At 41.0% G+C, this 10193-nt stretch overlaps 1 long non-coding RNA gene across 1 annotated transcript; it reads right to left on the bottom strand.

The window, feature by feature from the left end:
* Nucleotides 1–281: 281 nt before the first annotated feature.
* LOC144588448 (uncharacterized) lies at nt 282–9419 on the bottom strand. The gene is made up of 2 exons (XR_013544022.1): nt 8167–9419; nt 282–2573 (listed from the first exon to the last, which is right to left on the bottom strand). It is a non-coding gene; the product is annotated as an uncharacterized LOC144588448 (long non-coding RNA).
* Between the last annotated feature and the right edge of the window lie 774 nt (nt 9420–10193).

Here is a 10193-nt window from a genome sequence, read left to right on the forward strand (position 1 = left end):
CTTAGTTGCTGGAGTGAGGTGATCACCCAATGGCAAAGCATGGTCCCCAAAAGGCGGAGACTTTAAGGAAACTGAGTTGTCAGGCACCAATGGGTAGGGCCCATGCCCAATGTCGAACCCATGGTTGCTGGGAAGGTAACCTGAACATATGGGGCAACCCAATTCCCTACTGGTGTGCTCGTATCAGACCAAGGGCCAACTGAGGCCCTATAGCCCTCCATGTCGTGTATCATGTGAAATACTCTTGCCTGCAAAACCAATCATAGGATACAGTCTTCTCCCCTTCATCCTGTCAACCTTGCAGCCTCACAGCAGATCGCTCGACCTCAAGTGTTCACAACTCACACTCCTCATCTTCGCTTTGACACTGAGGTATTGTCATTGAGGTATCTGATTCACTCCTGAACAGCCGTTAGGCCTGCTGTTTGTCCTCTAAGGCAGCAAAGTGTGACATTAGGTTCTTAGCCATAGTCTTGAGCTTAGCCTTCCTATGACTACTAGCTTCCCTGGCCAAACTGTGTGGTTGTGGTTCGCTATGTTATGCCACATGTTGTGCTGCTCTTTCAGCCTCTAAGGCCAAAATCTTTTCCTGTCACTGTTGGCATATTGGCTATGCCTCCTCATCCAAAGATGATTGAGGAGATGAAAGTTGAGGAACAGCTCGCTTTTGGGTTGGCTGTTTACCGTTATTGTTGCCTTGGCCCTTCCCAGAAGCCATCCCAGCCACTCAAATTAAAATTTGCAGTTATTTCAATAAGCCCCTTGACCCTGGCTCACTACAATTTAATATTAAGCTGGTTGTTATTCAATTATCTGCCTAATTAACACTATACACAAAAACCCAGCACTTGTGAGCAACAGGCTGAGTAAAAAGGTAACGGTAAAGGTTCCCCTTGACATTTAGTCCAATTGTCTCTGACTCTAGGGGACGGTGTTCATCCCCATTTCCAAGACATAGAGCCAGTGTTTGGCTATAGACAGTTTCCATAGTCATGTGGCCAGCGCACCTAGACACAGAATGATGTTACCTTCCCACCATGGTGGTACCTATTTATCTACTTGCATTTTTACATGCTTTTGACCTGCTAGGTTGACAGGAGTTGGGACAAGCGACAGGAGCTCACTCTGTCGCATGGATTTGATCTTATGACCGCTGGTCTTCCAACCTTGCAGCACAGAGGTTTCTATAGTTTAACCCACAGTGCCACCACATCCCTAATAGGCCGAGTAGTGAGTAATAAAACCTTTACAATCCCCCTCTCTCTTTTTGCTCTTCCCCTGTTTTTTGCTTGCCTAATAAACTCTTTGTATTTTTATTTTATTTTTGTATCCTTTAATTAATTATTTTTTAAAAACTGAATTTATTATTAATCAATTTAATCAATTTAACAAATCCTAAATGCACCCCCACTTAGATATAAAGCTAAAACAATTAATTGTTAACAAGAGTATGCCAGCCACGGTTGATTAATTAATATCAATTAGGTATACTCGAAACTATAGCTTAATTAACTAAAACTTAAAATGAATTGATTGATTGATTGATTGATTGACTGATGTATTTATTTATTTTATACCTCCTGACTGGCCCAGGGGCTGTGCGCCCTGTCGCCTGCAACAACGTAGTCCCCTTGTCCCCTTTTTAATATGCAAAGTTTCCCTATGAGTACAGTCCGATCCTACTAAACCGCTGTAATGGAACTTCCCACAGACTAACACCCAGTGTGAGACCCAGCCACAGCCAACGCAGCCCAGCATGCTGCCTCTCTCTCTCCCTGTTTTTTCTTTTTTATAAAATACATACAAATTAAATAAAACTGTAGATGTGCAGTCCATCCAGAAAATCAGGAGCTGGTGCACGATAAGCAAACCGTGTGTAGGTTTTTGTTTTGTTTTTTGCTGATGCAGCATCCCTTCTGCAAAGCCAAGCTGCCAAGCCGCACACCAGAGTGACGCAGTTTGAAAAAGACCCAGACTGTGAGCTCCCTCTTCCTCTGTTGCCAGAAAAGAAGAGTATGATGGGGGGAGCTTCCTGTAAATATCCTACTCCTTCCCCCCCTCCTTTCCCGGATCACTCTTGTGAGACAACTGCATCTCGTGATATTCGGGGAGGACAATAATGGCGGTCCATGCTGGTGAAAGAATCTTGCCAGTAAACTGAACAAAGAATCAGCTTCATGCTTCTAAAGTCTGCTGCTTTGCCTAAATAGGATGGAGGAAGAAGAAGAATCAGGCAGTGACCTCCTCAGAAGAAGTAAGGAAGCCTAAGAATAACAATGAAAAAAATTATTTATTTATTTATTACATTTATATCCCACCTATCTGGTCATATTGATGAGAGGCAGAAAAAAACCTCTGGGTCTATCTGATTACCTGCCTCCCAACCCCCAAATAGTTCAGATCAGAGCACCTGCTCTGTGCTGGGGCATTCTATTCCTGATGGAAGCATCTCAAATTAGAAAGAAGCAGCTTGTGTCATCATGGGCCCCTTCATATAAGATATTTTTCTCTCTCCTTCTGATTTTGGTTGATTGCCCTTCTCACTGCCTTTGCCAGTGTCACAGCCCAGGAAGCTGCAAGAGAAGGGGAAAGAATTTTTGCACTAAATCTTGGCTTGCACCCATTGAAGACATAATGGGGTGAGGGGGGAGGGAAAGAACTCCTTCCACAGCCAGATCAGAAAGCATGGCCGTGTTCTACATTGGAATCACATATTTTCAAACCAAAGTCCATAGAACAAAGGGAAAACAATAACCCTGGAAGCTGGCCCCCTTTCTTCACCATTATACATTGTGCTGTCTAAATTGAACATATGCAAATTATGGTTTTTTTATTGTTCAGCCTGGCTGTCAACTTAGATCACACCAGGTGTTTCTTCACTGAACAGGTCCTTTCATTCTATGCTTTGAAAGCTCATCAAAAGCTAAGAATTAAAAAACCCTCACAAAGCCACATTATAGTGATTTATGATTCCCCAAACCTGTAGTTCTCATTTAATTCCCAGTGACATACCGTATTGTTACAAACTGCTTTAAAATTGCAAAGAAAGAGGTAAACAAATGATCTATACTGTCTTAAAAGAACAGACTAATTTTCCACACTAATTCAATTTCCCACTTGAGACCACAAGCTAATTTCTCATAGAGAGAAATCTGCATTATAAAACACAATATGATAATTACTATTTTTATGCCTCCATTTAGGTACTGTAGGATGTCAAAAGCAATTTGCCCTTTCCTGTATTTGTCTAGATTTGCTAATCCTCTGCTTACAATTAAATGTGTGTGTGAGAGAGGGGGGAGTGCAAATAAATACTATAGAGGTCTCTCTCAGAGAACGTTTTATGGACTGGAGTTGGAGCACTTGCTTGTCCATATAAAAATAAGAAGCTCTCATGTTTTAAGAAAAACATGTGCATTATATGACTTCAAACTGAAAACTGAGGAGGTTTATTTTGAAATTTGCACATGTGAATGAGAAGGCTGTGCCATGTTCAAGACCTACCGGTGTATTTCTGTATTGGACATCAGCCCAAATGGCTGATTTCTTCCCTTCCCAACAGTGTGGTTGCAAACACTTTCTCCAGGCAGTTACTGAGCCCTCTGAAGCACAGTGTTGGGATTCTTGAAGGAGTTGTGGTAGAAATGCAATCAATTTGTTAAATTCTTTATTTTCACTGATTTACATGGTCTCAGTCATATGTAACAACTCAATGAGGCATTTTCAAGCTTTGTGAGCTTTCTTGCTTTTGCACAGAATTATTGTTTTCAATCAGCTGCTCTCAGTATGCATTTTGCTCAATTTGCACAAAATAACAGTTCTTGATTTCAGAGTGCCAAGGTACCTTGCCCTCTCACAGGGTAAAGAGAATAATTTTATGGCTCCTCATCCTTAGAGAGGGTGGATTGACACTTGTGGCAGACAAAGTAGAATCCAGAAGCATTGAACTGTTGGATCCTGGCCAATAAATCTCATTCCTCATGTGCTGCTCTCCTATGAGCAGTCGTAGTTGTTGTTTCATTATGTGTTTCAGTGGTGGATGATGCAGTAACTCTAGTTTCAGAGATGCTGTGAATCTGCTCTGGGTTTTACTTTGCACTTTACATTAGCTATCCAAGGTGTTGATCCCTTTCCCCCACAATAGGATCAGCAGCTTAGATGCCACCTATAAAATTCAGAGATGCTTCATGGTGCCTCTAAAATGGGAGTCACCAGCTTCCGCTGTCTTCTTTAGACACCTTCTTTTCACAGTGACATAGCACTCATAACACAACAGAAATAGCATGCACCCTCTTGGCACGAACCAAATGACCAAATATATGTATTGCCCAATAGATAGGCCTATGATTTCTCACCATCTTGGACTCACAATGAAGTTTTTGACTAGTTTGTGGTTGTCAAGCCTTGTGCATGCAAACGTGTATTTTCCTACCTGATGTCCAAGGAGGGTGGAATGTGTGGACTTTCAGAATGTGTAAATCCTCTCTAAGATTATGAGTTTCCAATTCAGACTCAGTGAGAGTGTGTGACTGCCATGCACCCTCTAATGACTCTGGTACGGGTTGTGTTACAATGAAAACTTCATTTGCTGTATATTTATGACCGCTCCTGGCAAATTCCTACATCTCTGGTGCCCATCTCTGCATTCTCCAGTGCCATGAAGAGGGTGAGATGCCAGGAGGGATCACCTGTGAAGGAGCATTGATTGAACAGGAAAGGATCACTGTTAAGTTTGTTGTTCGTCTTAAGGATTATTTAATTGAACAGACAGCAGGAGTGTCACCATTACCGATGCAGTATCAGATGTGGTGTTGTAGCCTTAGCACTTCTACTGATCTCTCATGCAGAAACTTCAGAATGAATTACATAATCAATACTACTCCTGGCTTGCCTTCTCTTGTAGACAAGAATATTAGGGATTTACTTTGTATACAGGTTTAGGTTGTTTATTGATTTGTTAGTTTTAAGGCTTTGTAGGAGGTCAGCAGTTTATGGATTAATTCATAATTACCCAAAATACAAAGAGTGCCTGAGATCTTTTGAAGGAAAAAAATTCTTGCAAGAAACTTCAATAATCAAATGTCTGCATTCAAATGCTTGAGCTTTTCTCCCATTACTGCAGAAGAGAATGTTATTCTTCCATTTGCAGTACAGGCTCTGAGCTGAGAATTCCATATGGCATCCCAAACACTAGCAGGAATCCACAGACTGATATTGATGAAGGAAAGGTGCTATTTGGGTGAAGAAAAGTTTCATATATTTTATTTTTTCAGGTGTTGCTGCTGTAACAAGGCTCCCTCCCCCTCCTTTTTGTTGTTCTTGCTTCCCTTTATTTGCCAGTTTTGATTTTGGATACATTTTATGTGTTCTGTTCTCACTGCATAAGGAAAGCCAAAATGTAGACTGTTTTTAATCAGCAAGTAAGCAAGCAAGCAAAAGTAATAAACAATCCAAAGAGGAAGAAAATCCAGTGCCGAACAAGCTGATGTGGAGCACTGCTTACTTCGCTGTAACCTAGGCATTGGTAAGAGTGAGGTCATTGGTTGGTTGATGGGCACAAGGAGTGGAATGCTTGGGATGGTGGCAAATCCCCCTTCTGTTACAACAGACAAACACATATGGGAGAGAGAGGGTGAGCGGGAAAAAGATCATGGTGGTGATGGCAACAGCAACAACAAGGGCAAGTAGTTTTGAATCATTGCTAGTCACTTCTGGCATACAACTTGTTTTTGCCTATAAAACCTGTGTCTTTGGAATCAAGGCATTGTGGGAGGTGTGGCCAAGATAAGTAGGCAGCTAGCAAGGATTCAGAAGAACCCAGTATCACTGTAATCTCCAACATGGTCTTCTTCTTTCCCCTTTTTCTCACCACAAGCACTCCCATTCAAGCACGACTAGAGGACCACAGACTTTGGGGACGGCAAGGAAAGGTGGCTGTGAGGACAGTGATGATGTGTCTCCCACCAATTAAGGCAGCAGAAGAGCTTGCAGCAGCATTGCTTTTAAAGGAAGTCTGTTCTTCCAAATGACCAATAACAAAACAAAGCAAGTTAATTTGCAAACTGTGAGAAGTGTGAAATGCTCCTATTGTGAGGACCACATGCTTTTCAACAGTAGATGAATTCCTTCATCTGCTGATAGGTTTCTTGTGCAGGTGGAACAGAGGGTTAAACCACTGAACCAGTGGGCTGTCTACTGAAAGGTTGGCAGTTTGAATCTATGTGACGTGGTGAGCTTCCATTGCTTGTCCCAGCAACTGCCAACCTAGAAGTTCAAAAGCATGCAGATGTGAGTAGGTGAATAGGTACCACCCAGGTGGGAAGGTAATGACATTCTGTATCTAGTCATGATGGCCACATAACCACAGAAAGTGTCTACGGACAAACTCCATCTCTTCAGCTTACAAACAGGGATGAGTGTTGGCCCCTAGAGCTGGAGACAACTGGATTTAATTGTCAAGGAGAACTGTTGCCTTTAGTGTATTGTTTGGCCTTAAATCAGTCAATTTTTGAGTGTTCTTTATTTATAATTTTAAAGGATTTTTTGTATACTATATGGTTTATGTATAAGGGAGACAAACAACATGAGGTAGCAAATCAGAAATCCAGAAGTGTCAACAACCAGAGAAAGACTTCAATTCATATTTTACCTTGTCTCTTTTGATATTCCACCTTAGAAATGCTTCTACACAAATACACTCATATACAAAGGAAGAAAGAGTATATATTGAAAGGAAAGGAAAAGAAAGGGAGCATAAATTTCCATGCATGAAGAGAGAAAAAGTTACATAACACAAAGTGGAACTGGGATGTGATGAAAATTCCAGTGAGATTATGAGAGCTATACATCATGGATGAGACTAACCAGTTTCACATCTCTGCTTCACAGTGAATAAAAATAAGTGTCATGTGCCAAACCTAAAAAGAGAGAGATGGTAATGCAGACTGAAAAGATTATGTGTGCTGTTGCTTGATGTCATACAACATTTTGAACATTTGGGTTAGGGTGAAATATATGAGCAGCTGATCAGATACTAGTATGGATATATAAGCATTTGTTCTAACATCTTTTATTTGCTCTCTCTTTAACACTAGAGAATGAAATGGAAAACTAAAAAGATACATCGACATTCACTTTATGGTATACGTGGAAGTGCAAAACAAACCAACCCTGACAACTGTATATTTCCCCAGTCAAATACTCATAAAAAATTTATTCCATTTAATAAAATAGCCTCTCTTTAAAGTATTGTATGTTTCCATACCTCAATTATTAAGATTGTGCAACCAATTTGGCCAATCTTAAATTGCAAACTGAAATTGGCTGATTTGAACCAATTCATATCAAATCCAGATTGAAGCAGAATGGCCTGTTTTAATTCCAGGACAAAATGGCATAATCTGAGGTAATTGTAGCTGAGTGGGAAAACCAGATAGTAGCTCTATTGAGCCATTAAGAAGCTCATATAAAAATGGGAGCTTTGTTACCATGATCCTTTCCATCATAACTTCTGTTGCTTCCCGATATGTGGAAGATGATGAGTACTCAAGAGGGCTCTTCACATAAGAAATCTAGGTCTAGAGAGTGTCCACCAACAGGGAAGGGCTCCCTCATTGCCTTCCATGCAGAGTAGACAACAAATTTGAGAATGAAAGTCAGTGGATGGGAGCACTCAGTTCCTTGTGGGAGCATTTGATACAGATTGTAATGCCTGAACAGACTGTTACTACATCTCCGGTATGAATTTGTAAGGGGAGCATCAAGGTGATATAATGGGGAGGAGGAGTAAGGGAGCTGGGCTTTGGTCACTGACAGCAGTAACTTGCCATCTGCATCAGGAATCTCACTGGCACTCTCCAAACACAGTGCTTGGCACAGGGATTGTGTAAGATCACTAAAATTATAAGCAGATATGTGCATGGCCTTGGAGAAATAAATTTTAAAAAACAGCAAATGGAATTAGAGGCATTTCTGCATTTCCAAGGCAGCTCCTGGACATAGGGAAGAGCCCAGAGACATTAATGGCATGAAGTGGCACAGCCGTGAGTCTCTTGGATTAAATCCATTAATTAGAAGTGTTAAATCTAGCAATTTGCACATCGTAATCAGAAGTGAAGAAAGAGAAAAAGAGAAACTACAGAAGGGGAAGGAAATAGTGATCTTTACCTTAGAAATGTACCTTCCTTGTATTTCCTGCTGCAAAGTTATTAATTAAATCATCAAAGTCTGGTGGGTACACATTGCAAATTTCAGATCCGGAGAACAGGAAGGGTGGGAGGAGAGAGAACATGCAGAAACATATGTAGAGAAGATCAGGCTCCCTGCTTTGCCTTTAAAGAAGGAATCAAACAGAAGAATGTGCATTGCCTTTCAAAATCATCCCCCCCCCACCGCCCCTTTCTGGTGACTTGCCTTAGGAATTTATTCAGAGCTCTCTCCTACTGGCTAGACTAAAAAAAAGAGGGGGGATGAAATAAAAATAGAACAGACCATCCAGCTCACCAACTGCCTTTGCCCTGACTAGAAGCCCTTCTACACTGCCTATACATTTCTGTCAATGGCCTGGCCTTGCTGTTTGTATTTGCGTATTTGAAGGAATAAGGTCTTCATAGATAAATGGAAATGGTCAAAGCCTCTCATTGATCTGAAGAAGAATCAGGTCAGAGACATTCCAAAAGGCTACAGGGCAGGTTGGCGTAAATCTGCATGCAATTTGGAGGGGGGCATGGTGGAGGTTGGGAGCTTCCTCACATTCCTAGTGTCATACCTTACTTGGTTGAGTCAGCTTCAGAAGAGGAGGAAGACCTCATGCGACCAAGGGAAAGGGAATTCAGAGCCCCAATAGTTAGTGTTGCTCAAAAAAACTTTGGAAAGTAGCATATATGACTAGAAGCTATCTAAAGATGATGGGATTGCTGTGAATCTGAGGCCTTTTTATCTTGGGGTCAGGCACAGTTTGTGAAGATTAGAGGAAAAGCACAATGAGCATTTCAAGGATCTCTGAGCAATAGCTCTCCCAGGTTTGGGGATCCCTGGAGATCACCTTAATCCGATGGCACCTTTCATAAGCTGTGGAAAGGGAGAGGTAACAATATGAAGCTGGGCAATCATTCCCCATCCACGTTTGATGGCTCTTAAAGGCTGCCTTAGAATGAAGGGTATCCTTAGAGATCTCTGAAGTGTTGGGGTGGGTGGGCTCTAGGAAGGTTTTTATGGTCCTCAAAACAGCCATGATATGGAAGGAGCTGAGGAGATCATCGTCATTGCATGATGCAGCTCCCCTAACAAGATTTCAGCCTAGGTATGTTTCAGATAGTGAAACTCTTCTCTCTGCTTCACCAGCTCTACCTGTTGAACTGTTTTTCTACCATGATACATTCAGAAAACAAACAAACAAAAAAAGAGCCCTCTTTGCTTCAGTGTTCCTGTTTCTTTTATGGCATCAAAAAACAAATGAATTTTATTTGCATTTCTGGAACAAAATGCTATTCTTATTCTTATTCTTATTCTTATTCTTATTCTTATTCTTATTCTTATTCTTATTCTTATTCTTATTATTATTCTTATTATTATTATTATTGTTGTTGTTGTTGTTGTTGTTGTTGTTACAATCCCATACTTTTAATTCACATTATAAAGTACTCTTATATTATTGGTTATTTCAGTTGTTTCACTTCACTAACCAAAGCACTGAATTTAATTTCCATTATATCTCTTTATTAGTTAAATGTATGTATAATTCACAGACTGGCAACATCCCTTAAGCCAGCTAGCACCACAAGAGAGTCATGTTACCAGTCATGAGGAGACAGAAAGGGGAAAGTGTGGAACCACACTATGGAAGAGTTTTCAGTGTCAATCAACTAATGCCTTAGTGAAATGGTGACTTTGGATGGCTAGATACACTTTGCTATGCCCTTTGAACCTTTAGACAGCCCGGTGCCTCCAGTATCAGGAGGCTGTGCCTGCCTGGAAGGGGCAATTTATTTTGATTTAGTTCCATGCTGATCTGTCTCTCTGCTTGCTTGTCAGCTACTGCTTCTGCCCAGTGCTCACTTTGCTGACTGATGATGTAATCCCATCATTATGCTATATGATCTTAGTAAACATTTGGAACTTTTCTCACCCTTTATGGAAGAAAGGTGTCTTGACACATTTCGACACTCTGCAGGGAAAAAAAACTGTGGGAGAGC

Source organism: Pogona vitticeps, chromosome 3 (assembly GCF_051106095.1).
Source record: "Pogona vitticeps strain Pit_001003342236 chromosome 3, PviZW2.1, whole genome shotgun sequence".
Lineage (NCBI taxonomy): Eukaryota > Metazoa > Chordata > Lepidosauria > Squamata > Agamidae > Pogona > Pogona vitticeps.